The sequence below is a fragment of the Somniosus microcephalus genome, unplaced genomic scaffold, assembly GCF_052327205.1.
Source record: "Somniosus microcephalus isolate GS21.2 unplaced genomic scaffold, FLI_Smic_1.0 unresolved_chr1, whole genome shotgun sequence".
Lineage (NCBI taxonomy): Eukaryota > Metazoa > Chordata > Chondrichthyes > Squaliformes > Somniosidae > Somniosus > Somniosus microcephalus.
The window spans coordinates 155,776,152-155,792,861 of record NW_028225179.1 but is presented as its reverse complement, the minus strand read 5'-3'; the positions used below and the strand labels follow the sequence as shown (position 1 = coordinate 155,792,861).

Here is a 16,710-nt window from a genome sequence, read left to right as displayed (position 1 = left end):
ATCTGGGGATATGGCGAGAAGGCAGGGACAGGGTACTGAGTTTGAATGATCAGCCATGATCTCATTGAATGGTGGAGCAGGCTCGAAGGGCCGAATGGCCTACTCCTGCTCCTATCTTCTATGTTTCTATGGTTCTATATGCTGCAGTACTTAGCGAGCTTTGAATTGCCCGACATAAACCAATATGATTGACACCAAGGCATTGTTGTGCCCACAGAGCGAGTTCAGTCGAGTAATGGTGGAGAACAAGTGATTGGAGAACTCGGGAACTGAACAGGATCGCTGTCAGTCTTGGTCTCAAGACTCTGTCTTGGGCAAGTCCACTCCAGTTTGCTGCACTCCTGGTGTGTCGGTTCTTCTGGCGAATATCGCGATGGCATTCACTCTGCGGGCAAAATGTGTGTCGCTCAACTCTCTCTGCGGACCTGGTTAGACTGGACAGAGGCTCATAGGGTCACGGAGCTCTGTAAGATCGCTTGTGAGAGCCGGACTTTCCATCTCAAATGTGTCCTTATATATTTCTCACTCCCGTTTCCTGAGTTCACTGTTAACTCCCGCCTTTGTCTCTAAAATGACATCTACTCGTCTGTCTCTTCCAAACGGCCGCTTATGAGCAGCTCTGATAATGTAGTAACAACAGGAAATGCTGGAAACACTCAGCAGGCCAGGCAGCCTCCCTCGCTCGGGGTCAGAGAGGGAAAGGTCAGAGGGGAGAGTGAAAACACAGCAGGGGGAGAGATTGGAAGAAGGGATGCGGTCAGAGGAAAGTGAAGGGGAAGAAGGTTCCGGAGGGGCGCTGGTGTCCAAGAGTTGTTGAAGCTTGTGATCCTTGACATCTGAAAGGAAGAAAAAAAGGTTTTTTATTGAAGCGCCAGATGAGGCGAAGGATGAACTGGAACTGTGGACCAGGACAGCTTTGAGATAGAGTGCGTCGGTGCTGCTGAAGGGAGAGGGCGAGAGTGTTGATGTGGCGATGCATGGCGTTGAGCGTGGAGCTCAGGATGTGGCGAGAGCAGTAGTTCGAGGAACGCTGAATATCTCAGAGATATCTGTAATCCTGGGGGGATCCGAAACACGAAGGGTGGAATTTCAGTTGGAATCCACGTGGAATAAGTCGGAACAGGAGACAGTTGCTGAGGAAAGAGATGTGGCTGTGAAAACGAGTCTTGGCAGATACCTGATCAAACACGAGAAGGGAAACCGAAAGCAATGAATGTAAGAAGTCACACAACACCAGGTTATAGTCCAACAGCTTTATTTGAAATCAAAAGCTTTCGGCAGCGCTCCGAAAGCTTGTGATTTCAAATAAAGCTGTTGGACTATAACCTGGTGTTGTGTGACTTCTTACATTTGTCCACCCCAGTCCAACTCCGGCATCTCCACACCATGAAAGCAATGAAGATGAACAAGGTGAAGAGACAAACGGAAATCCCGTCGGAGAGAAGAGCAGAACTTCTTCAAGGTGGGCATTCCGAGGAGAGAAGTGGCAGTGAACCAAACACTAATACAACAGCAAAATACTGCGGATGCTGGAAATCTGAAATAACAACAGAAAATGCTGGAAACACTCAGCAGGTCAGGCAGCATCTGATAATGTAGCGTTAGTTCATCATGACAGGGATTAGGAATCTTGCCATTAGGCACTTTACAGCTTCCGGCCTCAACACTGAGTTCAAGAACTTCAGATCATAACCACCGTCACCATTCTGCTGGGACCATTCACACCTCCTCTGGACCCACATTTTGTCTCTTTACTTGTCCCATTACCACCCTCTTTTGCTTTGCACCATCATCCCTTTTGACATTTATTCACTCCGGCCCCCCACCCTATCACAGACCCTCCCTGTTGTTATTTCCCAGCGCACCCACCCCTCTCCCCTTCCCCTGGCTTTGTACTTGTTTACAGATTGTTAAATCTCCAACACTTTCCAGTTCTGACGAAAGGTCACCGACCTGAGACGTTCTGTTTTTCCTCCACTGACGCTGCCTGATCTGCTGAGTGTTTCCAGCATTTTCTGTTTTTATTAGGGATTAGGAATGTTAATGTGCGATATATAACGTTGTAACAGCGTAAGAGTAAATACGGTAACAGAGCAGGGAACCGAGGAGACAAATTTAGTGACAATTTAGTGTTAGTTCATGACAGGGAGTTGGGAATTGTCTTTTATTGTGTGACTATATAACTTTGTATCACTGTCAGAGTAAATACGGTAACACCGCAGGGAACTGAAGGAGGATTTGATGGGCGAACCGGGGCTGATCCACCCACAGAAATATCAGCCCAGCAGTGTGAATCAGGAAGCGCTGAAACTCATCCTGGCTTCCAGACACGAGGCGGAGAGTTTCACTGAGGATTGAAATTGTCCCGTTTGTCTTGATTTCTTCACCGATCCGGTTATACTGGAGTGCGGCCACAACTTGTGCCGCGCCTGTGTCACCCGGCCTCGCGAACACCAGGAGGCGACAAACTCCTGGCCGGAATGTAGAGAGGAATTTGCAGACAGAAACCTCCGGGTCAATCGGGCCTGAGCGAGTCTGGCCCAGAAAGCGCGAAAATTAAACCTGAATGGGAAAGAGAAGGAAAGTAAACTTCACTGTGAGGAACATCGGGAAGAACTGAAGCTGTTTTGTGAAACTGACCAGAAACTGATCTGTGTGACGTGCCTTGCGGGGAGAGACGGGCAGAGTGACGAGTCGCGCCGCTTCCTGCCCATCAATGAAGCTGTTGAGATCTACAGGGTAAAATGAACCAGAGATTCACTTGATCCACTCTTTCACTCGCCTGTTTTCACAAACACTTTTATTCTGTGATTTTCATCCCAATCCCGGGATCAGCTGAAATCTTCCTTAGATTCTCTCACAGAGAAGAAATCGGCGGTTCTAGAAACGGAATTAAAACAGAAACAGCAGATTTCCGCAGTTAGGGTAAGGTCTCCCTGTGCTGATTTTCTGGGATCTCGGTTAGTTTTGTTCCCTTTATCGCGGTACATTAATTATGTTTCACATTTCATTTGGTAGGAACAGTCGAGCAGTCTGCAGACCCGCATCACATCCGAGTTCGCTAAAATGCACCAGATTCTCAGTGAGAAAGAGCAGCGTTTAATCAGAGATCTCAGGGAACAAGAGGGGGAGATTCTAGAAATAATGGAGAAAAACCTCCGAGAAATTCAAGAGAATCTAAATTCTATTCAGGAGAAACTCTCAAAGTTGCAGAAACAAATGGAGCGAAAAGACGGGCTGACATTTCTGAAGGTGAGGATTATATTGCGGGTCAGTTCAGTGAAACTTCACACAGTCACAAAATAACCGATGATAACTGAAATAAATGCAGCATTTGCTGAATAATTCGAAACTGATTTAAATTGATTGTTTTCTCTATTCCGGGGCGGTTCTGTTGTCACTGAAATAACCGGCTCCCACACTATCCGCAGATTCCCAGGAATACCTGCAAACTCCCGGAATGAGTTGTCCTGATCTTGATATTTTGCTTGTAATTATTTCCGTGTTGTGCAAGTTTAATATTTATCTGGCACTCAGATTGCAATCCAGTTACACTTCGATGTTGTGAGTGTGTGGGTGTGTCTGGTGCGGTGGGTGTGAGAGTCACTGTGTCTGTGAGTGACACTGATGTTGAGTTCCAGTATCTGACACACAAATCAGGCTTTTCAAACTACATAGAATGATCGAACCCGACAGCACGGACGGAAACAATTCGGCTCATCTTCCCTGTGCTGGCTTTTTGAAAGAGCAACCAATTAGACCCACTCCCCCTGCTCTTTCTCCATAGCCCTGCATTGTTTTCCTTTTCAAGTGTATATCACTATGGAATCTGCTTCCTCCACCCTGTCGGTCAGTGCATTCCAGATCATCACAAGTCATTGTTAAAAAATCCCCACTCTCTTTTTGCCAATTATCTCAGCGATTTGTGAATGTGAGCCCCCAGGTCTCTCTGTTCCTGCACCACATTTAAAATGGTACCATTTAGTTTATTTTGCCTCTCCTCATTCTTCCTTCCAAAATGCATCACTTCACACTTCTCTGTGTTAAATTCTACCTGCCCTGTGTCTGCTCATTTCACCAGCCTGTCTGTGTCCTCCTGAAGTCTTTTACTATCCTCCTCACTGTTTGTGTTTTATTTATTTCAGGAGGAAGCTTGTCGGAAGAGGAGGTAGGACATGCTCTTTACTGAAACTCTGCACAGTTTGGGAAAATAACTCAGGAAAGTGTTAAATATCGATCGATAACATCAACTCTTCAATATTTACAGGATTAGTGACGAAGATCAAGTACTGTCAGTAGCAGATGGCGCCCTGTCTATCGGAAAGTTCAACGGCCCTTTACAGTACACAGCGTGGAGAGAAATGATAGACGCCATTAACCCCGGTAAAACTCTTATATTCCTTTTCCTGATTTATAAATCCAGATGAGAAGAGACTGAACGGGCTCCCAGACCCCGGATTAAATGATCACTGATGTCCGTGTCTAGCCTGGAAGTCAGGAGTCTTTGCTCTGGATAAGGGAGGGCTTGGGGTGATCTTATTGAATTATTCAAGATCCTAAACCGCAGAGAGAAGATAAACATCCACAGGTTTAACACAGTCACAGAGTCTACAACAAAGTAGGGATAGTCTCAAACTGAGAAAAGGGAGGGTGAAAGGGCCGTTTGGATTGAGCGAGGTTGGGTTTTTGAGTGACCCCATTGATCGGGCAGGCAGTGAGTCAGTGAGCCCACTGCTCGCTCCATGAAACTGGTCAGAGGCCCAATCCATTCTCAGGGTTGGGCTTCAGTGCAATATTGCTGGCGAGTTGCCCACGGATTTGGAGCGTGGGAAGGTGCTCGGTGATCCTTGAGGATGGAGGCGGGAGACAGGAAATCCGCCAAATCCTCCCTGGAGGCAAGTGAGCAGAAGGCTAGGGGGGAGGGGGTGACAGGAAAATGCAGTGGGTGGGGGCGGGGTTGGGGGAGGTGAAGGGACAAAGCCGAGGAGCGGCAGCAGCATTAAGGACAATTCAGGCACCTCCTGGCCACAGAGAAACTGTTACAAAAGGGAATAAAAGGAAAGAACTTGCATTTCCATGGCGCCTTTCACGACCTCAAGAAGTCCCAAAGCGCTTTACAGCCAATGAAGTAATTTTTATGAGTAGTCACTGATGTAGCAAAAGCTACAACGAATCTGCGCACAAATAACAATGTGATGATGACCAGTTTTGGTGATGTCGGTTGAGGGATAAATCTTGCCCAGGACACCGGAGAGAACGAACTCCCTACATCATTCCCTATGGGGTTTCCAGCGGTCCCTTTAAGGACCACAGGTTGGGCCATTCTACAGACTGTTCCACTGGGCGGGGCTTGCACAGCTCACGCACCATCCAATGGAAGACCAAGATTGCAATGGGGTCCCATGTACATTATGGGATCCGGTTTGCATGGACTAATGAGGCTTCCCCCATGTTCAGTGCGGGAGCGCTGGATTCCTATTTCCCGGCTGCTGCATCATTGCCCGGCGGCCTTGGTGGGAACCAGGTGGGAAGCACTGTGTGTGATTTTGGTCTCGTTACTGCTCCGTTTATGGTGTAAATCCGGGCGATAGTGAGACGTAAATCACTCCCAACTACTTTATGCGGAGGGTATGGAAAGTAAGGGAGGCAGAGTTGTCTGAGGGTATCAGCAGCTTCAAGAGAGAGTTTGATAAGCAGCTGGCAAAAACTGTAAACCCAAATAGGACTGAGCTGCCTGGGCTTGGAGAGTGGAATTGTGAGGGCTGAGGAGAGGGGAGGTCTAATTTGGACACCCTGCCCTATTGGACACCCTGCCCTATATCACAGCAGAAAATACACTTCAAAAGTAATACATTGTGTGAAGTGCTTTGAGACATTTGTCAGGAGCATTAGAAATGTCAGTTTCTCCTTCAGATGTAATTGCAGTGTATTTATTTCCAACACATCCCTTATGCTGGACTCTGCCTTACCTGTGAAATATTTTACTCACAACAGTACTTTCCTTGTGGCCTTTGAAAACAGCTGCTTAAACCCGAGTTTAGAACCACGCTAGAAAGTCATCGCATCACCTTTGAAAGCAGCTTCACACAGTGACACTAATCCCATCATCACTCACTTCCACCTAGACTCTCACCCACTTTCTCTGATCTGCTTTGAGTTATTCACAGTTCTTACTTCAGTTCTTAAATTCACATCAATGTATGTTCTGATATTTTATACCAATATTCCTACTGGATAAAACATCAAAGTTCGGTTCAATGTTTGGTATTTTTATTTTTATGCTCTCGCTGCATTATTGTCTTTATTTTACATATCCATGGTGCAAGTAACCAATCAGAAGCCAGGCTGCCTGTCTTACTGAGATTGTATTCTCTGCTGGACCCACCTCCTGTTCCATTGACCCAATTCCCACTAAACTGCTGCCCACCCAACTTCACTTCCTGGTTTCCTGTTAGCTCACATTGTAAATGGTTCCCTCTCCTCACGTCCTATCCAGCTCCTTTTCAAATCCAATGTCATCACACCCTTCCTCAAAATTACCCACCCTCTATCCCTCTGTCCTTGCACTTGATCTCCAACCTTACTTTCTTCTACAAAGTCCTTGACCGTACGATCACTTCTGAAATCCCTGGCCATTTTCCCGCAACTGCATGTTTGAACCACACTAACGAGATTTTCATCCCTGTCACCAAAGTGGCCCTAATAAAGGGCACAAATGTCTTGCTCTATGACAGCGAGCATAGCGTATTACCCCTCCTCATTCTCCTGGACCTTTCTTGGAAAGGGTAAAAAAGAGGTTTAACAGGATAAAACCAGGGACGATGGACTTCAGTTATGTGGAGAGACTGGCAAAGCTGGGATTGTTCTCATTATAAGAACATAAGAACATAAGAAGTAGGAGCAGGAGTAGGCCATACGGCCCCTCGGGCCTGCTCCGCCATTCAATAGGATCATGGCTGATCCGAATCTAGACTCGTGTCCACTTCCCTGCCCTCTCCCCGTAACCCCTAATTCCCTTATCTGCTAGGAAAATGTCTATCTCCATTTTAAATTTATTTAATGTTGCAGCTTCCACAGCACTCTGGGGTAGCAAATTCCATAGATTTACTACACTCTGAATGAAGAAGTTTCTCCTCATCTCAGTTTTGAAAGGGCTGCCCCTTATTCTAAGATTATGCCCCCTAGTTCTAGTCTCACCCATCAGTGGAAACATCCTCACCGCATCTACCCGATCAAGCCCCATCACAATCTTATATGTTTCGATAAGATCGCCTCTCATTCTTCTGAACTCCAATGAGTAGAGTCCCAACCTACTCAACCTTTCCTCATACGTCAACCCCCTCATCTCTGGAATCACCCGAGTGAACCTTCTCTGAACCGCCTCGAGAGCAAGTATATCTTTTCTTAAATATGGAAACCAAAACTGCACGCTGTATTCCAAGTGTGGCCTCACCAATACCCTGTATAACTGCAGCAAGACTTCCCTGTTGTTATACTCCATCCCCCTTGTAATAAAAGCTAAGGTTCTTTTGGCCTTCCTGATCACCTGCTGCACCTGCATACTAACTTTTTGTGTTTCATGCACCAGGACCCCCAGATCCCTTTGTACTGTAGCACTTTGCAGTTTCTCTCCATTTAGATAATAACTTGCTCTTTGATTTTTTCTGCCAAAGTGCATAACCTCACACTTTCCAACATTATATTGCATCTGCCAAATCTCTGCCCACTCACTTAGCCTGTCTATGTCCTTTTGCAGGTTTTTTATGTCCTCCTCACTCACTGCTTTCCCTCCCATCTGGGAGAAAGGTCAGAGAGAGTCCCATTGACTCAGATACACACTGGTCCTGGAGATAGACTGGGGAGCAAGGTCAGAGAGATTCTCATTGACTCAGATACATACTGATCCTGGAGATGGACTGGGGAGAAAGGTCAGAGAGAGTCCCATTGACTCAGATACACACTGGCCCTGGAGATGGACTGTGGAGAAAGGTCAGAGAGAGTCCTATTGACTCAGATACACGCTGGTCCTGGAGATGGACTGCGAAGAAAGGTCAGAGAGAGTCCCATTGACTCAGACTGAATGGTTCAGTGCTTTCAAAGAGCCGGCACAGGCACAAAGGGTGGAACGGGCTCCTTCTGTGATGTAAGATTCCATGGTTCTGGTCCAACCGGTAATTGGATTGGGTCATTTCTCTAGTGTCCAGGAAAATCTTCCTGCACCCACTCCCCCCGCTCCCCCTCCCCCTCCTGCCCGCTCACTCCCCTCCCTCTCCCCTCCCCAGCTATCTCTCCCCTCCCATGCTCTCTCTCCCTGACCCCGCTACCCCTCTCCGCCTCCACTCTCTCTCCTCTCCCACTCTCTCTCCTCTCCTGTTCTCTCTCCCCTCCCCACGCTGTCTCTCTCCCCCTACCCCCGCTCTCTCTCCCCAGCCCGCTCTCTCTCCCCAGCCCACTCTCTCTCCCCTCTCGCTCTCTCTCCTTTCCCTCCGCTGTCTCTCTCCCCCTACCCCCGCTCTCTCTCCCCAGCCCTCTCTCTCTCCCCAGCCCGCTCTTTCTCTCCCCCGCTCTCTCTCCCCTCTCGCTCTCTCTCCCCTCCCCCGCTTTCTCTCTCCTCCTACCCCAGCTCTCTCTCTCCAGCCCGCTGCTCTCTCTTCCCCCTCACCTCGCTATCTCTTCCCCCCCCCTCTCAATTCAATTCAATTCAATTCAAATCGCTTTATTGGCATGACAAGTTACATCTTATGTTGCCAAAGCATCGAAAAACATTCATGTTTGTTCACAAAAATACAGATCTATCCATACAGTGTATAAACAGATATATCCCTGAGTGTATAAATATACTTTCATATAATTTATATATACTCTTTTCTTATATTAATGGTTGTTCCTCTGTTTATGGCAAGCTGTAACATAGTGTGCCGCTAGTGTTACACAATTTCTCTCTTCCCCTAGTAGGTATGGGAGTTTTTGGTCGTCATTCAAATTTCTGAATTCCGGGTATATTTTTGTGAATTTTGGGTAGAAATTCTCCCTTATGCCCTGATATTTTCTACAAGCTGTGAGGAAGTGCATCTCTGTCTCCACCACTCCATGACTGCAGTGAGAGCATATCCTGTCCTCTCTTGGTAGCCGGGTCTGCCTGTGTCTACCTTTTTCGATCGCCAGGTTATGTTCACTAAGTCTGTACATCGTCAAAGTTTTTCTCAGCTTGCTATCCTTTACCATGGTCAGGTAATCAGCCATGTTGTATTGTCTGTTTAGGGCCAAGTAGCAATTGAGTTTGCTTTGGGTTTTTGTTGTTTCTGCCCAATATGACAAATATTTTTCCTTTTGCTTAGCGACGATTGTGTTGGGTCGAATTCTTTGTGTTATGCTGTCACTGTCCTGGGGCTGGTTATTGTTAGTAGTGTTAGTAGTTACTTCACTGAGTCCCAGGACTAGTTGACTGAGGGTATTCTTCTTTATGGTCCTCTCTTGGCATTTCAGGGCTTCGTAATGATAGCATTGGGGGTTGCTCATTTCTAGGTGTTTCCAAAATTTGGTGGCTCTTTTTTGGATAGTGATTATTAATGGATATTGGCCTAGTTCTGCCCTGCATGCATTGTTTACGGTTTTCCTTTGAGTCCGGAGGATACTTTTACAGAATTCTGCATGTAGGATCTCAATTGGGTGTTTGTCCCATTTTGCAAATTCTTGTTGTGTTAGCGGTCCCCACACCTCACTGCCATAGAGTGCAATTGGTTCAATTACTGATTTGAAAATTTTGAGCCAAATGCTAATTGGGATTTCTATTTGGATTGATTTTTTAATGGCATAGAAAGCCCTTCTTGCTTTCTCTTTCAGTTCATTCACAGCCAGTTTGAAATTTCCCGTAGAACTGATGTTTAAGCCCAAGTATGTGTAGTTAGTGGTTTGCTCAATTTTGGTTGTTCCTAGTGTGAAATTCATTTTGGGTCCCTGATGTCTGGATCTTTGCTGGAACACAAGGACTTTGGTTTTTTGGGGATTTATTGTCAGGGTCCAAGTCTGGCAGTACGACTCCAGCAGATCCAGGTTCTGCTGTAGACCCTCCTTAGTTGGTGACAGCAACTCTCCCCTCTCGCTCTCTCTCCCCTCCCCCCGCTGTCTCTCTCCCCCTACCCCCGCGCTCACTCCTCAGCCCGCTGCTCTCTCTTCCCCCTCACCTCACTATCTCTTCCCTGCCCGCTCTCACTCCCCTCCCCCCGCTGTCTCTCTCCCCACCTGCATGCTGTCTCTCCCCACCCAATGCTGTTTCTCTCCCCCTACCCCCCTCTCTCTCCTCTGCCCGCTCTCTCCCCCCACCACGCTCTCTCCCCCTCCGCTCTCTCTCCCCCGCTCCCTCTCTCGCCCCGATCTCTCTCCCCCTCTCTCTCCCCCCTCTCTCTCCCCCGCTCTCTCTCCCCTCCCCCTGCTGTCCCTCTCCCCTACCCCCGCTCTCTCTCCCCAGACTGCTGCTCTCTCTTCCCCCTCACCTCGCTATCTCTTCCCCCCGCCCCCCGCTGTCTCTCCCCTCCCCCCGCTGTCTCTCTCCCCACCTCCATGCTGTCTCTCCCCACCCCACACTGTTTCTCCCTTCCCCCACTGGCTCCTGTGGTTCTCTGGTCTTTATCTCCGGGCGCTGCTTCCGCTACAGCGCTGATTTGGGACCGAAAACGACCCCTAGATCATAAACCCTGGAGTGGCAGCAGATTCCATGAACACAACCCAGAGCCCGGGTGGTCACTTTAAAAAGGGAAGTGTTTGAATAAATCACAGCAAAAAACTAAATCACTGACTGTTATTTTAACTTTCCCCCAGCTCCAGCCTCTCTGACTCTGGATCCGAACACAGCGAATCCCCGGCTCATCGAGGACTGGACCAGTGTGAGACTCGGAGACAAACAGCAGCCGCTCCCTGACACCCCGGAGAGGTTTGATTACTGGGCCCTGTGTCCTGGGATTGGAGGGATTCACATCAGGGAGACACTACTGGGAGGTGGCGGTGGGGAACAAGACTCTGTGGGTTGTGGGAGTGGCCCGAGAGTCTGTCGAGAGGAAAGGGGGAATCAGACTGAGCCCTGAGACCGGATATTGGACTGTGGGGCTGTTTCCCAGAAGTGTCTATGTTGCCCTCACCTCCCCCTCACCGACCCGCCTCACCCCGAGTGTGAAGCCCCGGAAGATCGGGGTGTACCTGGACTATGAGGGCGGACAGGTGTCATTTTACAATGCAGACAACATGTCCCATCTCCACACTTTCACCCACACTTTCACTGAGAGAATCTTTCCCATCTTCAATCCGGGACGGAATGACGGCGGGAAAAACTCCGCCCCGCTGACAATCTGCGGGGTTAAAGGTCACTAATAGGTCCATCCCATAATTTCACCCCGCCTCCTGCCAGCTGCAAACTGACGGGCGTCGGTCTCAGTCACAGGTGGTGCGGATGGTCCAAATGTCACCTGAGGTCAGGGCGGCTACAACCCAGTGACAATGTCTTGTTGGTGAGCTTTGTTTGTTTAATCGGTGCAGGGGAACAAACTCGTGGCAACTGCTCCAGAGACTCCTGTAAAATTAAATAAAAAGCGCAGCCTGAGATCCACGCTCCACGCCAGGCACCACCACATGCACGCTCTCCACCTCTCCCTTTCAGCAGCACCGACTCACTCTATCTCAGAGCTGGCCTGGTCCACAGTCCCACTTCATCCTTTGCCTCATCCGCAGCTTTAACAAGAAAACATTTTATCTTCCTTTCAGGTGTCGAGGATCGCGAGCTTCAACAACTCTTAGACACCAATGCCCCTGGAGATGCTTCGTCCCGTTCACTTTCCTCTGACCCCCCATCCCTTCTTACAATCTCACCCCTTGCAGTGTTTTCACTATCCCCTCTGACCTTCCCCTCTCTGACCCTGAATGATCAGTCCTCAGCAAAGGCCTGAGCTTCATCCCCTTACGAACCACCTCAACGGATTTCAAGATGTGAACAGGCTTTCATGACCAACATTTATTCACGTGGTAAGGATTGATATCTCGATGCCTGTGTCGTGAGCAGCATTACTGCGAGAGAAGGATTTTTGGTGAAGCAGCCAAAAGATGAACAGATTCAACACCTCCGTTCAGTCCGTAAGGCTGACCCCGAGCTTCCGGTCACCTGTCATTTTAATTCACCGCTCCATTCCCACTCGGACCTCACCGTCCTTGGCCTCTTGCATTGTTCCACGGAAGCTCAACGTAAACTCGAGGAACAGCACCTCATCTTCCGATTAGGCACTTTGCAGCCTTCCGGACTCAATATCGAGTTCAACAATTTCACATCATAACCTCAGCCCCTATTACATTTTTACTTATATTTTTTTCCACCCCTTTGTTTTGGGTCTTCCCTTCCCCCCCCCCCACTTTCCTTTTTTTCTCTCTCCCACATGGCAGCTGTCTCTCATCCTGCCAGTACACTTCACACCTAATCTGAGCCGTCTTTTGTCTCCACTGTCCTATCACCATCTCGTCTGGTTTTGAATACCTCTTAATGTCTCTTTACTTCTTTTGTTCTATCGCAGCCCTGCCTTCGATCTATTTTATTTCCTTTCCAGTTTTGAAAAAGGGTTTTGACCCGAAACGTCAACTCTAATTTCTCTCCACGGATGTTGCCTGGCCTGCTGAGTTTTCTGTTGTTATTTCAAATTCTGGCCTTGAGTGGGATTCATCCCCTGTCCCCGCAGAGACTGGAGCTTTAATCAAGCGCCTTAGACCACTCGTCCACACTTTCAGCTGCTTTCAGTTTTAAAAATCTTTAGTGCTGATTGAAAGCTGCCTTTCTTGTTGATTGCCCTCTGAATCGAGGGTTGTGCGTTGAAAGATGGAAACAAAAGGAATTTTTAAGCACCATTTATGCAACCAGCTGGCCGAGTGGTTACATTATTGGATTGCTAATCCATTGGGCTCTGCGTGCATATGGAGTATAATGTAGGGAAATGTGAGGTTATTCACTTTGGTAGGAAGAATAGAGAAACAGAATAATTTTTAAATGGTGAGAAACTTTCAAATGTTGGTGTTCAGAGAGATTTGGGTGTCCTCGTGCAAGAAACACAGAAAGCTAGCAAGCAATAAGGAAGGCAAATGACATGTTGGCCTTTTTTGCAAGGGGGTTGGCTAATAAGAGTAAGGAAGTCTGGCTACAATTGTACAGGGCCTTGGTGAGACCGCACCTGGAGTACTGTGCACAGTTCTGGTTTCCTTATCTAAGGAAGGATATACTTGCCTTGGAGTCGGTGCAACGAAGGTTCACTGGATTGATTCCTGCGATGAGAGGGCTGTCCTATGATGAGAGATTGTGTAGAATGGGCCGATACTCTCTGGAGTTTAGAAGAATGAGAGGTGATCTCATTGAAACATACAAGATTCTGAGGGGGATTGACAGGGTAGATGCTGAGAGGTTGTTTCCCCTGGCTGGAGTGTCTCGAGCTAGGAGGCATAGTCTCAGGATAAGGGGTCGGCCATTTAAGACTGAGATGAGGAGGAATTTCTTCACTCAGAGGGTTGTGAACCTTTGGCATTCTCTGCCCCAGAGGGCTGTGGATGCTGAGACTTTGAGTATATTCAAGGCTGAGATAGATTTTTAGCCTCATGGGGAATCAAGGAATATGGGGATCGGGTGGGAAAGTGGAGTTGAGGTCGATGATCAACCATGATCTTATTAAATGGCGGAGCAGGCTCGAGGGGCCACACGGCCTACTCCTGCTCTTACTTCTTATGTTCTTATGTTACATTCTCGCAGTTATTGCATTGAAGATTTGACGTATTGTGTCCTTTTGCATTGCTGGCTCGCCGCTGTTTGCTCAAATCAGCAAATTGCTGAGATTGTGAACTTTGAGCTGTGTGAAGTATCGGTGAAAGTGCATAATGATGACCTGGTAAAGCGAGTATCTCTCCACAGATGCTGCCTGACCTGCTGAGTGTTGCCAGCAGTTTCTGGTTTTAATTTTCTGCTTTAACTACAGCAGTTTTCCTGACAACACGCAACTTGCCTCAAGGGCGCAGCTCCAAGCACTACCTTCTTGTGATCTTCTCACACACAAGGTCGCTCTTTACTTTACTTCCCTACACATGCACTTTAAAGTCTGCCAGTTCCGAGCACAGCGTCCTGCGCTCCGGGCAATCAAAAGACCTTTCGCTCATTCCGCCTTCCTTTTCATTTCTCCTCTATTCTTCTCAATCGCCCCCTTTAACAGACCTATTCAGATCAAGGCGGAATGTGAATAGTGACACAACTTACCTCTGGCACTATTATTGCCCTTCTCTTCACTTGCTATGTTCAATGTGAATATTTTCTTCCCCATTCTGTTGCAGTTTTTACACTCTTGGTTTGCCTTCTGGTTTTGAAGCCATCTGAATTCTGTGTCATTTACCGTAATTTACCTTTTTCTCTTCTGGATGAATTGTTTTTTAGTTCCGTTGAACCAGGCTGGACTGTAATGACGCTCAGTACCTTTGCTTTGCATGGGTACACGTTGATCCATTGCATTCAGAATCACCTCCTTGAAGGAACTCCACAGAACAACTACAGCAACAACCCCCACATCTAGTTTAAACATCCAAATTCAGTACCCGGTCCCTGCTTTCTCCCCATACCCCTTGATCCCTTTAGCCTTAAGGAATATATCTAACTCCTTCTTGAATATATTTAATGAATTGGCCTCCACTGCCTTCTGTGGTAGAGAATTCCACAGGTTCACCACTCTTTGGCTGAAGAAATTCCTCCTCATCTCAGTCCTAAATGGCTTACCCCTTATCCTTAGACTGTGACCACTGGTTCTGGATTCCCCCGCCATTGGGAACATCCTTCCTGCATCTAGTCTATCTAGTCCTGTTAGAATTTTATAAGTTTCAATGAGAGCCCCTCTCATTCTTCTAAATTAATCGACTCAATCTCTTTTCATACGTCATTCCTGCCATGCCAGGTATCAGTCTGGTGAATCTTCACTGCACTCCCTCCATAGCAAGAACATCCCTCCTCAGATAAGGCGACCAAAACTGCACACAATACTCAAGATGTGGTCTCACCAAGGCCCTGTACAACTGCAGCAAGACATCCTTGCTCCTGTACTCGAATCCTCTCGCTATGAAGGCCAACATACCATTTGCCTTCTTAACCGCCTGCTGCACCTGCACGCTTACCTTCAGCAACTGGTGCACAAGGACACCCAGGTCTCGTTGCACTTCCCCTTTTCCCAATCTATTGCTATTCAGGTAATAATCTGCCTTCCTGTTTTTGCCACCAAAGTGGATAACCTCGCATTTATCCACATTATACTGCATCTACCATGCATCTGCCCAATCACCCAACCTGTCCAAATCATACTGGAGTTTCTCTGCATCCTCCTCACAGCACACACGCCCACCCAGCTGTGTGTCGTCTGCAAACTTGGAGATATTACATCTAGTTCCCTTGTCTAGATCATTAATACATATTGTGAATAGCTGGGGTCCTAGCACCGATCACGGTGGTACCCCACTAATCACTGCCTGCCACTCGGAAAAAGACCCGTTTATTCCAACTCTTTGCTTCCTGTCTGCCAACCAGTTCTCTATCCAAGTCAGTACCTTACCCCCAATCCCATGTGCTTTAACATTGCACGCCAATCTCTTACGCGGGACCTTATTGAAAGCCTTCTGAAAGTCCAAATACACCACATCCACTAGTTCTCCCTTATCTATTCTACCAGTTACATCCTCAAAAATTTCCAGTAGATTAGTCAAGCATTATTTACCTTTTGTAAATCCATGTTGACTTTGTCCGATCCTGTCACTGTTTCCCAAGTGCTCTGCTATTACATCTTTTGTAATAGACTCTAGCATTTTCCCCACTACCGATGTCAGGCTTACCGGTCTATAATTCCCCGTTTAAATAGTGGGGTAACATTAGCTACCCTCCAATCCATGGGAACTATTCCAGAGTCTATAGAATTTTGGAAGATGACCAGCAATGCATCTACTATTTCTAGGGCCACTTCCTTAAGTACCCTAGGGGACGGGTTTAATTCCTGTACGGGTCATCAGCAGTTTATTTCTTACTTTTTAGGTTTCTCCTGACATTGAAATTCCAGACTTTACAAAAAATCTACACAAACTGTCAATTGGAAATTATTTTGAGTAACATCCATTTCACCTTTGCCCTGGGGCGGAGTAACACATCTTTCAGTTTATTTGTCTTTCTTCGGTTTGCTGATATACGTTTAACTGGCGGCCTGTTCCCGTTAATGGTCACAAGCAGTAACAGACAGACAGAGCGTGCCTGGCCGCCCCGAGATGTGTAAAAGGCATCAGTTTAGGACAAATGCTTACCCAGCACCGAGAGAGAATAAACCAGAGAAAAGGGCAGAAGGAGGCAGAAAAATAAAAGCTAAATACAGACAATAGAACTAGTTCCCATCCTTGATGTCTGTCTATTCAAACCCAACCCTTCAGTGGCAGAAAAGAGACTTAAGTTTAAATTGGTAAGTTCGAGAAAAGGACCCAAAGAAAGAGACACAACATATCTAACAGCCGCCGAATCCCAACTGACCTATTTCTGACGCACATCAAAGTGATTTTCGCGTCATTCTTTTAAAGAAACTCGAATCCCTCCTGCTGATTAATCACTCCGGGGGAATGGGACCCGCCCAGATCTCCGAGCTCAGGTTATGTTAATGTTCCGCTGACGTGTTTATAAACATCTAA

At 47.3% G+C, this 16,710-nt stretch overlaps 1 pseudogene; it reads left to right on the top strand.

The window, feature by feature from the left end:
- The first annotated feature begins 3,023 nt into the window (after positions 1–3,023).
- Positions 3,024–11,364, top strand: LOC147096294 (zinc-binding protein A33-like; annotated as a pseudogene).
- Positions 11,365–16,710: the final 5,346 nt, after the last annotated feature.